This window comes from Anticarsia gemmatalis, chromosome 6, assembly GCF_050436995.1.
Source record: "Anticarsia gemmatalis isolate Benzon Research Colony breed Stoneville strain chromosome 6, ilAntGemm2 primary, whole genome shotgun sequence".
NCBI lineage: Eukaryota > Metazoa > Arthropoda > Insecta > Lepidoptera > Erebidae > Anticarsia > Anticarsia gemmatalis.
Window position 1 is genome coordinate 6,983,616 of NC_134750.1, and position 17,938 is coordinate 7,001,553.

The 17,938-nt window shown below is 34.1% G+C and overlaps 1 protein-coding gene across 15 annotated transcripts in view; it reads right to left on the minus strand.

Annotated features, from left to right (window-relative positions):
- Nucleotides 1–17,938, minus strand: part of LOC142973624 (uncharacterized) — a 125,942-nt gene that overhangs the window by 51,696 nt on the left and 56,308 nt on the right. The gene's annotated exons all lie outside the window — the stretch shown is intronic.

A 17,938-nucleotide genomic window follows, 5' to 3' on the forward strand; every position in this document is an offset into this window, starting at 1 on the left:
ACAGCGAATGTTATCTGGTTAACAAATATGAGTTGAGTGTGGGAATCGAGAGCACGACAACATTTGCAATGGCAGTAGCGATCACCTTTTGAACATAGGCGGCGTACGCACTGAGAATATATTTAAAATAATCAAGTAAAAAGTTTACTTGACGTATTTTCAAAGCTTTAGTAACATACAACGATGTTTTACTAAACAATAAAAGTACAGAAAACATTCCATCGTCCAAGATGTATCGAGGAAAACTAAGTTATGAAAAAAATGTAAGAAGAAATCAAGCAAAGTGAATAACTGTATCTAGTGACTTGGAAATCTTAAACAAAGAAGGAAAGTTTACATTCGAACATGAAGTTTTGTCGGGAAAGTTTCACAGTTATTTGCTTTGTTGTTATGAAATTTCGAAATCAAGTACTAACTAATAATTATGAATAATTAAATAATCTATATTAATAAAAACCAACGAAATGTACGTACGCGCATAACTTTTAAACCATTAAACTAAATTAGATATTTTTTTTTGTATGTTGATAACTGTCAAGGCAAGGCTTGTATGGAATCAACGGGATAAAATTTGGGATCGATGTGATCAAAATACGTACGAAATAAATTGTACTACACAAGGACGAAGTCGGGCTAGTCTGCTAGTTTATCTATACTAATATAATTCTATACTAATATAATTCTATACTAATATAATTCTATACTAATATAATAAAGCTGAAGAGTTTGTTTGTTTGTTTGTTTGTTTGTTTGAACGCGCTAATCTCAGGAACTACTGGTCCGATTTGAAAAATTCTTTCAGTGTTAGATAGCCCATTTATTGAGGAAGGCTATATAACATCACGCTACGGTCATTAGGAGCGGAGTAGCAACGAAAAATGTTACAAAAACGGGGAAAATTTTGACCCATTCTCTTAGGTGACGCAAGCGAAGTTGCGCGGGTCAGCTAGTAATAAATATCACGCAGGCAGAACTACATTTAATAGCTAGTCATAAACTAGTTGAGAGACCTCGCTATTGGTATTTCCATCTGTATCGATAATTATCTTGATCACTGTTATCTTGTAACTACGTGAATATTCATTACTACGGATCATTCGGATAAAGCGATTACATCATTAATTATGCATGTAGATATTAATGACCACGTCAATTGTTTATTATTCTAATAACTGGTCGTTTTGCAAAATAAATAATGCTGCATTTTTTCCACTTAGATGTACTAACATTTTTATTAAATATGGTTAAGTACCTAGTAAAAACTAAGATTAGTTGGCAAAGCCATAAGCCGACCAAGGGACGTGTCAGCCTCTCAGGGAAACTCATACTACTTATTTTATATTATATAAAACTATACCTAACTGGAATAACTAAGTGATTGCAAATTTATATTTTTCCAATAATTTTAATCATCAGTTCCAGTTTATACATAGTGAACTAGTTTTTCTTATGAAACACGTTCTATTATTATGTTCTATGATACAAATTCTATGAACATCATTGACGTTCAAAGGTACTTTGTGGTTTTATTCACTTTTCCACAACACGCAAGTTTTCAGTTACTTTTGTGAGTAGATTAAAATTCAGTTTCAGCATTCGTGCCAACAAAAGGCACATAAATATAGAACACCAACAATCAATATTGACCACAGAAATCCAGTTTATTGCACCCATTGTTCTTTTTCTATAGATAAATATTCATACTGGAGTTTTTTTATCTGACTCACATTTATCCACTGTGCTGTCTATCGGTTTTAATGTAAAAAGTTTTCAGTTGACAGCTGGTATTGTTCTTAAAATTATTGGCATATTAAGTAATTTGGGCTCAGTAAGCGAACAAGTAAAAAGTTAATTTTCTGAATAAATCTGCGGTAATGATTTGCAAATTTTAAAGAATAAGTCGAAAGAGACAATCTGGCTGCAGATAACAAACTTTCTTTACTTAAAATGATATGACAAATGTAAAACACAGTGTGCTCACTGTGTAATAAGCCTTTCCCAATACCAGTTGGCAGTCAATAAGCGCCATGTCACTACTAAGCTTAGGCTCAACCACCGTAAAAGGAATTTCAAAGCGCCGTGTGTGGATTTACAATTACTGCCATAAACGAGCATGTAACTTGATTGCCGCGGTTAATTTATGATGTTACAGCCACTGGTCAAAGGTAATAAAGATTAAATTGATTATCGTAGAAATGAGGGTCATCTTTAACTCCTACATCTTGAATAGTAATTTTACACCTACGGCTTAAGCTTCTGACCGTGACCAGACTTACTTTATATCACGTCAAACAGTCAAAGGTAAAATACCTAAAGCATGATCGCGTGAATTCCTGTGTCGTATTTGTATATCTTGCAAAACGAAACTTCGTTAATCGACGCCTACACTATAAATTTTGGGATTCTATGCAGTGGCTATATTTCTTGAATCACGATTTGGTGAATAGATTTCTAATGCAGAATAATTTGTACGATACAATAAGAGCCCGATTTGAAACTGATATGAAATTTTAAGAAAAAGAAACGAACGTAGGGATTTATATAAAGAATCTGGATCGCATTAGCGACTTTATTTAAAAACCATTATGATTGAAAAATGAGTCGACTAAGTTGTTAATGGTAGGATTGCCTTCATTCCGGTGTTCATTAATCAAGAGAATTGTATTCAGTGTTCAGTACTGATTAAATGTGGATAGGGATTATCCAAGTGTGCGTACATAACAGCCGCGAGTATCCGCAACGCTGGGCGTAGTCCACGTGCTCAGTCCCTGACCCAAATACTTGGGTGATGCTCTTGTCTGCATACTGTGTTTATTGTTTACATAATACATATATTTATAAACTCTATTATGCCGGAACTCTGCTTTAATGATAGACAGACTTGTCTGCGCTATCTCTTTGTTACGATTTTTTACTTTGATATTTTGTATATTTACAATGCTCTGTTTTATTTTGCCTACGTTCATAACGATGACTAAAAAGAGTTAATATCAATTAGCACCTACTATCAACACTAAATTTAATTAATTACTTTCCAAACATCGCTGCCAATTACATTTTTTTTGTTGGCAATATATCTAACGCGAAAAAGTTTATATAAAATGTATTTTTAAAACACACTTGTAATTTAACGTGTTCTGTTTTACTAGACAAAGAGGTATACTTTCCTAATTAGTTGACTGTTTGAAATAAAATTCAGTATTTAGTTCGAGCTTGTTAACGAGAGGACGGCTATACTGAGTGCTAATGAACATTAATTTCCCAAATGGAAACACTCATGGTACGGGAGCATCCTGTATATGCTTATTTTATATACTAATTGGTTTGTATGTATTTGTAATTTTATAATTGCGGTCTGATTGTTTGAATTTGACAGTGTTTGTGGCGAATGAAATTTTATACAAGAGTTTCAATGTAAAATAATAAAATTTTATACGCAAATATCTTTTTAAAAATAGATGAAAATCAACGAAACACAATTTAAAAAAGTATGAAGACCTGAGACCTATTAAAACTGTCTTGAGTGGTCGTCTTTAAATAATAGCAGAATAATTATTTCGAAGAAAACTAAATGCAAAACAGAAGTGCACTTTGCTGTATCGTAGAATTGGAATCGAATTTGATCTCAGAAGCGTGAGCTGATTGCATTCAAGTGATATTGCAGTAGAATTTCTAAGTTATAGTTACTGTGACTCATGTAGGCAACGTTATGCCTATTAAGTATGTAATTCTCAGGCATTTTTCCTTTAGAGTAGAACACGCAGTGACGCGTGTATCTATGTATCTGTTGGTGCATGACTCACATACCTTGTATGGCTTACCATTGACATAACAAATAAAAACATTGTCACACGTTACTTACATAATAAGTTGCGAATTAACATTGAATCACACTAATCATAATCTTAATTCGTCTGTACTCGCGACCTCTCATGTTATATTAACTGCGATATGTTAGCAAACGTATAAAACTGTGCCAGGCTAGATGTTACGCATGATCTCATAGAAAGTTTACCTTAATATCGGAAGCCGTGGGCACAAAATGCAAATAATCCAAATGAACTAAGTAGTAAAAGAAGAGATATTTCTGTCCATTCACAAATAGCTAAGATAAATATTAACTCAACTAAAACTTGTGGGTTAAACTCCCACTCGTTCTGAAGAATACGGTCTACGCCTTCGTGAATAAGATCAGGTAGGTTATGAATGTATTTTTCTAGATTGTGGTGATAAGAGCCCAGTCTCTTATGCGCCGAGCGTTCCGTCCCTGACCTGCCAGTTGTCGTCGTTCCACGAGCACGACTGATCATCGCCCACATCTCAACAACTACAACTCAACTCATATTTTCCTTTTAGAACTAATGGATGTGTAATTGCGAAATCGGAATGTCACCATCTTTTCTCTGAATATAACTAACTTCTTGGTTAATGCGCGTATCATTAATGCCCATGAATGGTTATGCAATAACATCACAGTGGGTGTTTAATATACTAAACGTGTTTATACAGATACTTTTTGCACCTTGAGAAGGAAATAAGTATTAATAAATTCCTTCTAAGTAGGTTAATGTCAATGTAGAGTACACTGATTTCAATCCATATCCATAAACTAGTAGATCCTATTAGTAGATTGCGAATTTATTATAGTGCTATTAGTTATAAACCATGACTATGTTATTGTAATGCTTTATTTATACTTTATACGTATATTAAAACGTTTGCATAAAATCCTTACCACATTCGACATTAAACAACATCGTAAGATCAGCTGAACTAATAAAGTTTTACAAATTATTGAAACGGCCAAGGTTCAATTCTACAACATACATTAACGACAAAATATGTTATACCTACTTATCTGAGCACGGCCACACCAATTTTCCCTATGTTTTAGAAGGTCTCATTTTATTATACGAAACGAGCGAAACGTAAAGGTTATCGTAAAAGTATCATCATTCTACTAACATCCAGTTCAAATTCACAAGGGTGAAGCTTAACAGGCCATTGGTACGGAGATATATTGCTGATATATGGCCACACAAGTACACAATAAACCAAATATGCATACGCATTATGGGCGCCGGCGGGGAGTCGGAGAGGGATGTGGGGTGGCCAATATGTTGGCAGGATAAAATATAAAAATACAACGAGAATTTCATATTTTGTGAGGTATCATCCTATCTATCAAAATAAATAGGAAGCCATCATCCTAAAACTCACAAAAATAAAATGATAAAAGTCCGCAACAGATAGCGTCACTTAGAACATAACGATAAAAGATAAACAAATCAATCTGAGCGACCTTCGACATGGCGTCCTCATTATCACTAATCCCTCATACAATCGTGATCTAATTCATTAACTAATCCCTAAACGTATCGCCTACTTACATCGGTAAAAACAATATTATCCCTCGATTCAATAATCCGATCACGTGCAACACACACGGGGCCGGGCCGACACATTAACTTATCATTAACTCGATTAACTTATCCGTAGAAATAAACACACTGTTGTTTATACACACCGTTAATTCGATATCAGGATGACATGTCCCGATGCGACGCGATACGACGTGGGGAGCGGGCTCGGTACGTGCGGACGGCCGCGCGGGAAACTCTCGGGAAACGTGGAAATGGCGACACAGAGCGCGGGCGTGCGTCGAGCCTGGCGGCCGCCGTCCAACTGAGCCGACACCACTGATAACGCGCGCACGATACAAATCGACGGAAAATGGAAAACAATGGAAACGCGATGTGTTATGGTTATTTTGCCAGATAACAGTAATGAGATTGTACTGTTTTGATTTAGTTGAATTATTTGATAAGAAATCTCTTTCATACATTTCACGGATTAAAAATGAGGCACTGAAATATATTTATGTCAATAGTCAATATAGCCTGTGGTAATTGTGTTATGTCTGTTATGTCAAACACTTAACTCGGTAGCAGCTCATGAAGTGTTTGATATGCAATTCACTTCAATTGTGAATATAATGTAGAGCACATTAAACCGGCGTGTTAATAAATATTGTTTTTGAATATTTATTATTCATAAAAGTATAATTTCAATAGGTTAATTATAGGGTTTGTATTTGTTCGTGCACTATTTTATTCATGTACTCGCCACTCAATAGATTTAATTCATTAATTAAATAATGGTCCATGTAATATTGAACGTTCCAATTTTCAATACTTTACTAGTTATATGAGATGGTAACGAGTTATGAGTGTTAAAAGCTTTAAAAAGAACATTAACTTAAGTAGAAATCACCTGCAGTCTATATAATATCATAGTAATTTATTCGTTACTACAATCTCGAAATGTCTATTGTTACAGTCATATCAACTAAAAGCTGATGCTTATAACCGCAAAAGTGCACTTGAAAACGTAAGCTCGATATTAAAATTTGACGGCGAACTGAATGAACGAAATAGTGAGTAGGAGTTTGGAACAGTTTGGAGTCGCCCTTAAATTCGCACGTCGTTCGTCGAGACAGGAAGGGCCGAAAATAAACTGGAACAAAATATCTCTAAATAAACTCGGACCGATTCCACTACGAGTTGCTTTGGACAGTTGAGTAAACTAAGTTTTCATCTCGAATAAATGTAAATAAATTATCTTTTTGTTGTTTAATTAAAATTCTTTTACGATCCTCAACGTCTTAATAAATACGATGGAAGCTGTTGTTATACATTATTACCATCTGAGTTAGAAGTGCTTACAAAGAATTCCAAAAAATATTAAGAAAAATCTGTAAAAGGTTCAATAGGTTTTAATTAATACATCAAACTTAACGTTTTTATACGAATACTTTTAATTGATCTTGTAACTAACTCATTAATATTACCCCAAGTACACTATTTTCAAAATTAATTAAACTATTTCATCCTTTAAACTTGAAACAATATCTATTTAGTATTTTCTCGATAGGTAAAATGCACGCTGCTGTGTCAAAACCACTTACAGCAGCAATGTGCAGCGAGATAATTAGAAATTTACATGAACTAAATGCGAAACTCGAGCTTACATATATGGATAGGTAACATAAATATGTAATATATAATATGCACTATCATTATTAGAAATGCAACACGAGCTAAAATAAATTGCGCTAATATTACAGCTGGCCAATGCTAAATTAGTTTAATCCGATATCGATGTCTGTGACATAGCATTGCATTCTGTCGCCAAATGAGTTGCATTATTCATTTTGGATTCGTCTGATTCCACCAAATTGCACCCCATTTACTCTACACACGGTGACTTAATAAAATGGTAGGTTTCTATAAATGGTTGACCAGCAATCTAGTAGATGAAACGGAATGTTCTCTATATCTTCGGTTACGACTAGGTAGCTCTATCAGGTAAATTGTGGTATTCACTTATGTAGAATGCTAAGTCTCTGAGCGCACACTAATCCGCCTGTCAAGATCGTTCATTGTGGCAGCATAAAGGAGTGGCCTATGTTTTCCACTAAACTACTCCCAACTACTTTAATAGATTAAGTGAATGTCCGTGTTCTTCTAAATATTGTTATACAAAATGATGAAAAAAGTTGACATGTTAAAATAACTGTCAGCTGTTCAACTTTCATTAGGTAAGTCAATTCTTTTATGTGAATTTCCGTCAAGTTTTGCAAATTCAATCAAAAATATTTATAATTTGAGTAAAATTTTGAATCACCCACGATATTGCGTCACGTTCTCAGACTGCAAGATTGTAAGTTTACAATTGTCAAACATAGACTTTAGTAATTCAGGGATGAAAATATACAAAATAAAGTAGGTATAGTCATTGAATAATAATATTTACCAACTACATAATCTTTATATAATTAAATAATGTATTATAGTATAAATACTTTAATTACATTTCCAAATACAATACCATTTTATTAATATCAATACGGCAAATCCCGTCCGAACCATTATTACAAGTATATTTCTGTGAAACATTAATTAGTCGCAATGATATTAACTTCCATTTCAGGTAACATGATATACAGTTATTTATTAACTAGTGTCAATTCCTATGACCTTGGGTCATTGCCATCTGCCGGCGTGAACTCATTCATAATACTTGAATGTTATAATGTAATTTGCATCCCAATGCGGCTGTCGTGTCGACTGAGGTCACTGTGATTCTATTATTTCACTCACAACCCGTACCCATTTACGTTTAACTACAAAGAGAAATCAAAGAGTACGTTTGCTACTTTTATTTAATGTCGAAGTGAAAAAGAGCAAAAGTAATCGCAGTATTTGGAGAACTCCTTTATGGTGTTTGACTGGTCGGCGTTCGGACGCAAAAAGAGTATCGCTCGTTGTTTCGTTTCACGAAACAAACTTAATTCTGAAAGGGCAACAATACAGTGTAATGTTACTTGAAGCATTGTACCGTAATTACACATTGTATTGAAAGACCTCAATAGCTACACGTATATAATTCGTAATAGGCCCTATCCCCTTTGAGTAGTCTAATGGTCCAATTTCGTCGATTGACTCCTATAATTTGGCATTGAAAGAGGCATCTAATTTGTATTTCAATTTTATTACACTGCTGTAAAATTTGAGATGATTTCATTGCCCATTCGACCGTTTGTATCAGAATCAGGGCAAGAAAAAATATGCAGAGTAAAGATTAAGCTACAAGGGTTGGTTTAATGCGTAAAGCACTTTCATAGACGATAATACGATTTGATTAGCCATTGTTTTGGGTTAAATCTGAAGGCGCCGGACGTCGAGGGTGCGTGCTCGGTCTGTTATTAATTTAACCGCAACTCTAATTAATCTTGTCCGCTGTGGATTCTCCCACGGCCGCACTACGATTTCGATGTAGAGGCATTTGAGCCAAATTCCGACTGACATGACTTATATTACATAAAGCCATGATTCCGACAACCTAAATTAAATGTATCCTACGAAATGTCATATTGTTCGCAGATTATACGGTTAAGCAATATTAAATCCTGTTATGGCGACATAGGCATCCGTGCTTCGTATAATGAACTTGATATGTAAAAGAGCTGTCTACATGTCTTATATTATGAGCTAAACCTAAGAAATATAACATTCTGAAATAAAGTTTTATTGTTAAGTATTAGTGCTAGATTTTCTCGCACAAGAATTCCAATGAAGATAAAGTTGTCTGTTCTTTTATAATTCTAATATTATATTGTTGAGTTGGAATTTTTGCTACGCAGCTAGTTCATAAAAAATGCAGTAACGAAACAGTGACAGCTATAAAAGCAAAAAAATAAACACAAATTTAAATTACCGAGCACAAAAAATTAAAATAAATAAGCACTAGTGGGAAACATGGTAAAGTTTTCCGCCTGGGATTTCAGCTGCCATTTAATCAATTGAATGGTTATTACCGATGAATTTTATCCACGGCTTAATAAATAAACAACACAGCTTGGCTATCTATTGATTGCGAATTTAACTTCAAACAACGACAAAACTTGTATTTCATGTAATGGTGTGAAATCGCAGAACTTACTGCACCAAAGATTATTTCGAGCTTATAGAAAGGCCTTTGTTTAGAAAATATTCTTAAAAGATTCTCGTCTGAACAATGTTTCATTTGCCTGTACATCGCGGGGTTCATATACGTTGGTTTGGGGAGATGTTATATGGCATGTACCGGCGCAATAATTTACCCAGACCTTCTGACGGTGATTTACACAGCTCCCGTACTACGTGACAATAATTACAGTGTTGTGTTGTTGTTCTTGATTGTACAAACATTAACATTTCTTAGAAAGACTAACGTATACGACCTCCGTGAACACTTGCATATCTGAATGTAGGATAAGTGTACGTGTGCTGTTATTGCACTTGATTGTTGTATGATTATGACAGATTGCGATTTATTATTTGGTCTTCCCTTCACTTCGGATAGTTACTATTATCTTGTGAGTCACGATGCATACATACATCACATACCAGTATTCAACTAAGCCTTTACTTCATATTGATCACTTATAATTTGTATACTACTTTGGTACTGTAAAAATTATTCGATGATTTAAGATTAGATTTTTTGGTACATTAACGGTATTGACTGGTCCTATCAACACTGGTATTGATAGAAGCTTTACTGATTGACACTAACCATAACTATTCAGGGCGCTAAGTAATTTGACCAACTTCCGCCATTCGGATGTTGACGATAGTAACAATAAACATATTATTATGTATTTTTGATAAAAAGTTCAATTTAAGCACGAAGAAAGAACTTTAATTCATTTTGACAAAGACTAGAACCAGTTACTAACATTACACACGAAAGACTGGAGCGTCCGTGACCAACCGGTGACCGCACTAATCGATCACAGGTGAAGCAATATTCCTGAGGTCAAGTACTAAAACCTGCACCCTGTGCCACAGACAATGAACAACTCACATCCAGCTTACGTTTACGTCAACGCCAATCAAACGTGCTCTATGTCACTCTGACCGTTTATAAATGTCAACTGTACATTCCCGTCACAGAGTGTTTTATGATTCCTTTCCGAAGATGAATATGTGAATTTTTTAGCTACATTTTCGCGACTTGTATTCCTTTTACAATTAAAAGAGATCTCAAACGCGATAAACATTAAGAGATACACATCGTCATTCAGAAATGTAACCCGAATATCAGTGTAACCTGGCCGAGACGTTAAGATATAAAAAAGGTATCGTACCTTTGATGTTTTTATTATCATTTTTACTCTTTATAAGATAATCTCGGATTTATGACCAAACCAGAATACTGTAAAGCTTGTAAGAGAATAAAAGTTTCAGTTGACCTCCGTAGTAGTTTATGAAGGCCGAGTCAGGGCGACTTGGCCTTCGAAGACATATTTATTGTAAGAGGCGTGCCATCTACTTGTACAGGTTTTCTTAGTTGTGTGATGTTAGTTAGCGTTATATTCCGATAGTAATAAATTTACAATAAGTTCTTGTCACTACATTTTTTAGTCATTAGATGGATAATATTGTGTCAATCGGTAATAGCCGAATGGTAAAGCTAGACCTATGTGTTACCCATAGATACTCTTACATTCACACAATAAATTGGTCCTCAATAAATAAAACGCAAACACTGAACGTGTTTCAAAAATGTTTTACCATCATCGCTGGGCTCTGATTAATTTGCAAACAATTTATACAAATACTCCTTATTGCAACAAAGTACGGCTATATTCCAATATTGATATTTGGAATTTGAATATTGGTCTTAAATCGTGATCGGGATTAAATTTGAGCAATAGCGAGCAACATTTCGGGATCAGATAGCTAATACCTGCTCGAAAGGAATTCACCGTTACCCAATTGCGCCCTCAAGATATTTCTCCCATTTGAATACAATGTTAAATCTGTCTACTTTGTGTGTAAATTTAAACAAATTAGCAGAAAAGTCATGTTGTATAAAATTCAAATTTTAGATTCAGTGAACAAACGCACTAGCTTGCACCACTGCATGACCATTTTATGATCTACATTTAAAAAAAAAGAATCTTAAGAATACTATAATGTAATAAATCGAGCCCAAGCGTAAGCACATCATCCATATAAAACATGGCATTTATAAACATATAAATAAAATCTAATAAGTAAATTCTTAGAACGCAGCAAACTATCTTCCTTGAATATAACTTATTGTATATTTCAGTTGATGAACGTTCTTTATTGGAATTTGAAATATATTTTTCCAAAGCAAGTAGCAGCTTCTCGAAGGCACGTAGAGAAATAACGAGGCGAGTTCAAAGTTCTCTATAAACGAACAGGTTGCAACTCTATTGCTTGCGAGAACAACCACTTTCCTGAACTTAACACGCCGATGTTCTGTTTTACGTGTTTAAAACTAGAATTATTTTAATCTCTACATGAGCAAGTTCTAGTATTTTGATAAGTATTATTTAAATACAAAATATAAAGCAGTTAGATATATCTATCTAACTGCTTTATATTTTGTTAATGAACTTAGATATACGAGGTTTAATATGGAGATATAGCATTCTCTTTTATTTATTTCGTTTGAAGAACAATAGAGAATCACTACGAAATATTCCAAAAAGACTTTAGAATTAAAACGTAAGTCCCGTATGTGTTTGTTGCATCAAAACCTCACACGCCGATCAACTTATTAATAAATATCGTATGTAGAGAGTGGCACAATCTCATAAATTTATCAATAAATTGGCTAAATTCACCTGGGAAACAATGCAAATGAAAAATATAACCGAGTCGCGACATCCCCGAGGGCAAGCACTTTTTCTTCATTATTGCATTAAGTTTTTGCAAAGTCATAGCATCATTTTTCCCTTGTGAGTAGGCTACGTTAACTGTGTCATTTACCATCCTCATATTCGCATAAAATGTAATGACATTAGCAATGCAGTTACTCAGATACTTTGGGTAAATCCAAGTGACCTATTAGTGCAATATAATTTTGCCAATGACGTTCGGTCTGCTGACTCTTCGTTGTACTTGCACCTGAATTCCGTTCTTGGAAATCCATTTTATTAAGCACAATACACAGTTTGACTGTACGATTCAGAAAGTCAATGTCCTGACAGCTCAACAGTTTATCTGCTTATAGTGCTAGCACAAAGGTATCCAAGAAAGACAAAGGAATATAACAAGTAGACTGTATCGAATAAATCTGTCTATTCAATCTGTTCTTACCTCTGCCTGAGAGCGAAATAATATTATACACGTATAGCTTTCCTTTTATGTTACACGCGGTACGGTGATAGAGTTACCTAAGTACGTATGTCTTAAGTCACGTAGAGCGAAAATGTAGAGGTTTAAGATTGTGAAGTTGCATTAACGTAACAGCCCATTTTTCTCTTCGACGCATGACTTGTGCGGAAAAATAAGTTTCTTTTACTTTTATATACGAGTGGAAGTTTTTACATTACGATGGCAGTCCATCAAACCGGAGACGGGACGGAAAGGCGGAGTAAAATCAACCACTGAAATCTTGCCTCATAATTAACATTCCTGCCTTAATTTTTACGTTTAATCATTTAATCCAGCAGGCATTAGCATCAGTCCTCCGGGATTTGTTCGGGAGTTAATATATTTTAATGATGAAAGAATATAATGATATTTGTGGGGTGGTTTATTTATAGACCGCAGTCCGCATGACATTTATTTAGGTACTCTACAAATAGGTTAATAACGGATTGACATATTTGTTGGAGTTATAAAGCTTCATCTTTGTATCTTTTATTATTTATTTATCGAGTAAACGTCTCAGAGACTCTGTAGATATATACTTTATTATTTATGATGTGTTTCTACGAGAACGATAACTTTGATTAAATATGAAAAACTTTTTATCTGTGTACAGATGGGAATGTAAACATTTTCAGTCAAATTGGCAAATGGTTGGTTCATGCGATTTTAATCGTATTCGTGAAGTTAGCAAAAAGCTACCAACAGATTCACTGTTTTCCTCATTCATTATAATGTGTTTTTGTGTTTGGACAAACTAAAAGTTGTCGTGTTGCTTACTTCATATCAAATATTAGGTATTGTAACCAAATTTAGGTGTACGGGCTACTTTTACCTATTTTATGTATAAATAAAGTTATAACATGGGTGAATATGTGAGTGTTTATATGTATTTTAGGTGTTTATACATATTTTAGGTTAGGTGTTTCTTTATCAACCAGCAACAAAATAACACCTACTGTTACATAGATTAGATTAATTAGCAATCGTACAAATGTAATCCGCAAGAAAATAGCTTAACATAACCCTACATAATTACTGGCTTCGTAATAATCACGGATTTTCACCATTATAAAGGATTGCAGACAGTCTTAATGGAAGAAAAGCATAAGATGAAATCAACATAAGACTACTTGTGACTTTCTTGCACTGAAACTGCGCTACGTCTCCTAGTTAATCAGAATATTCAGTGACGTTGAAGCACTACTAAATATTGCTATTACTGTAAGCAAATTTCACATATTCACACGTGAAACGTACTATAAATGCAAATCAAAATATATCAACATGATAATGGTTGGATGTGAGATATGAATAGTATGTAAACTTGTGTTTGTTCGTACACGTAGGAACCGCATTATTCGAGCGCGTAGATACTGCCGAATAACAGACAAGTTCTCTTCATCGAAAACTCCATTGTGCTCTCGATAGAACTCAAACTGCTACTGTTTAACAAATATTGCGGATAGCTGTTACATATTCCTGTTTATATTTCATACTGCAAGTTTGTGGCTAGAGTTCACTCACGCGGAAATTAGTTTGTTCTGCTCTTTCGATATTAAATTGATTTGGCGAGTTTGAATTCAACCAATCTAGATAATTAGATACTTATGCACCTATTATACCCAAATAATGTTATTACGTCTCTATTCTAATAAATAAAGGTAACTATTCATCGTATAATTTTAAATTCATACTCGTCTTTCTGACAATTTCAGTAAAATGTATAAAATTCAAGTTACAACGAACCAAGACATAAAACGAATACGTCTTTTATAGGGTGTTATCGGAAAATCATAAAAAATATTAATGTTTTCACCATCAAGGCAGTAATCATTATAATATTTCACTTGCAGTATCTATGAACCTATTTGGCAACCTCACTGGGAGATAAAGAATGGTATATTAAACGATCGTAACATATTTCATACTGATTGTGAAGACTTGTGTAAAATGAAACTCTTGAAAATATTACATTATTCATCGTACAACTAACAGGCAACTGTCACTATATTGACGTGTTATAGCTACAAGGACTGCCAAATCCCAGCCACATCATAAAAAAGCAAAACATGACCGAATTTTACTATTGTTAGCGCCTTTAGTCACCACAATATATTATGTAAAGAAAACTTGCTCCAATAACAGACCATTCCACTATAGACATCTCGCGGAGATCTATGGAACTTATTTCTGTAATCTCTATATGAACGCCTAGATGGCGCTATTGAACAAGTAGCAGAAAATAAATATTTTAAACAAGCGGATACTTCAGTCAACATGAAGTCATGTAGAAAAAATATGAATATTTTTAAAATTATAAAAGGAACAAAAAAAAATTAAGCAGCCTGCCAATTTTAATTTTTAAATAAATACAATTAGCACCGTTACTCTATTTTACAAACTCTACCTGTAGAAATGTGTTTTCATCCTCTATTCATAGAATTTATATTTGGCATAGAGACAGTAGTTCGCTTCTATTGAGTATTCAGTTCTACGTCTCTCTAAAACTTTTCCTAATAAACATTTTCTGACAAAAACACATGTGTGCACTCATTGACTTCACCAACAATCAGACAACAAAATTCAATGTCAATAAAATAACTTCTACAAAACACGTTATAAAATATTTGTATGAGTGTACGAGCCGCGACCCCCCCGTGACGTCACTTCCGCAGTCAAATCGCTTCCGGCGCGCCTGCGGGCTCTTTGACATTCTCTCTTTGTTGGGACCCTGACACGTCAAATTATCTCCTGGATGACTCGTGTGATTAGCCACGTGGAAAATGTATCGCGACTTCATACCCCTTCAAATGAATAAGTTTTAGGACAAACTTATGATGAGATAAATTTTGATATAGTTCATAAATTATTATAACCGTTCGGTGTCATGGAATAGAATATTAAACAAGCTATATGACTGTCTTAACAATAATATGTCATCTCAAATCGGTTGCGAGTTTCAATTCAGACTGATATATTAGAACAGTGATCTCCTAAAAACGAAACGTGTAATTTTCCTGAGCTATAAAGTGGATTAGGTATAAATAGATCCGACGTGATTAAGTTATAAACATCCTTATTGCATAATGAAAAGCGCGAGACAAGCAAAAAAACAGTGTTTATTTCTGGCATTTCTTACAACTTGTTAAATAAACGTTCACACGACTGTTTCCTGAGGATTAAATGATACATACAGATAGAATCACCTTTGTGACTTTAACGTGATACCAAAAAGGAAATGTTTTCATAGAAAATTCTTTTGTCACCAATATTGTATAATTTATCACGTAGCCGACTACGAAACTCACTGAATATGTAATTTTGTGATCACAAGACGGTATTTTGTTCGTAAGTATGAATAAAATTGTTATTGTTGGAAGCTGAACAAGCTCACTTATCTAATAGTTTTGAGTGATTACGTAAGCAGTCAGTACTGTTGTTTACGTCATGGATACTAAAATTGAAAGACGTAGAGTTTGTCTATTTATTTGTTCCAGTTGTATAAAGAGAACTTACTGAAAAGGCATGTATGGCGAACCACCTACGTGTTAAACATCGGTTAAATTGTTTACTGACGATAAACAAAACGGTTTTGAAACAAGGTCCATCAGTATCATGTTAACGCCCTGTATGAGCAACGTAACATGTCAAAATTAAATACCGTCAAAAAGCGTAAGCTGCTACAGCAGGTGACCCGTTTTCATCAGTTAACTTTCATTACTCGCAAAGTTGAAAATCCAGCGAGAAATATTTATATTCAGATAACGTTAAAATAACTACAATTTAACTGAATGCAATTTTGGGAAATACGCTTTCTGAGAAAATATTTTACAATATTATGAGAGGACAGACGTAATATGTTAAAAGAAATGACACAAGTAAACTCCGTCGACATTTGGCTGGCACGATAAATAATATATGTATGACGTATTTGATGTTAACGGATGCAATATTATGTGCGATTCGTTCCTCGGGTAAATCTTTAGTGCAGCTCCGCAACAGCGAAAAACATCGCCAAGTATTTCTGTCTGAACACGTATTCGCAATACATTTACTAAAGTATCGTGTCGAATTCATAGCGACTGAAGTTTTATTTCAGCAGCAAACGTAAAACAACACACGACCGTATGCGACAAAAGATTATTTCGGTTTAAAATAAATAAATCTTTAGATACTTATTTAGATAAACTAAATAGTCAAATTCCAAATTAATACTTATGTTATGGAATGTCAAGCATCCATCGAGTAAGCGAGATATGATAATTGGAAGTGATCATGGGGACAGGGATAAGTTAATTATTTATTGAATCGCATTATATAGTTGTCTGCGATGTTAATTGAAATGCCGTCGTTATTGCCCCCGCATCACCGACGTGCTCGGGATTGGACAATTTAATTGACGGTGATTGATAATTTAGATAGAGGTTATTACGGACCCTTCAGTGACATCGACGGATCGACGATTATTTATACCTATTTATATATCTGCCTATACTTAATCACAGTGTGTAATTAAAATAATATTTGTCAATATTTCCTACAAAATCAAAGCAAGCGTAGAGTAATAACGATTTTAATTACACCCAGAAGCAATTGAAACAGACCGAGTAAAATATTGACTGAGCCCTACTTGAGTTTACGATGGTTTACGACTAACAAAGATTAACATGTACCGCGACAACTAAGCGGTTCAATTAAGTCACTAAGTTCAATGTCTCGACATACTTACATTGTTTGCTTCTAAGCTTATACATATGTAAAATACATATGTGTATAGCAAAATCGATACACGCGAAAATTGCGTGAGTAATAAATAAATCTATCATAAAATTTGTGCAAACTCGTGCTTAAACTGATAAAATATATTATGAATAATGTCATAACAAAGTTTAATTTAAATTATGTTTCTTGTTTATGTATTCTCGTTTACAAACTTTTTATGGGCTATTACATACATATTTAAAGACAAGCGGTTGCGCGAAATAACAAGGTATGCGTTTGCCACTTTGAGTCACCAAAGGCCATTTAGCACAGATTTAGACGATCCAAATATTTTCACGGACGACGCACTTGCCTCACTCGGCAGGCATATTATTCCTATGTGAATATTTATACTCGACATAGATCTGTTACTATGAACTCTGTCTTACTTATTATCGCGATCGGTGCAATTTTATTATCATTATTACAGGGCTAATAGA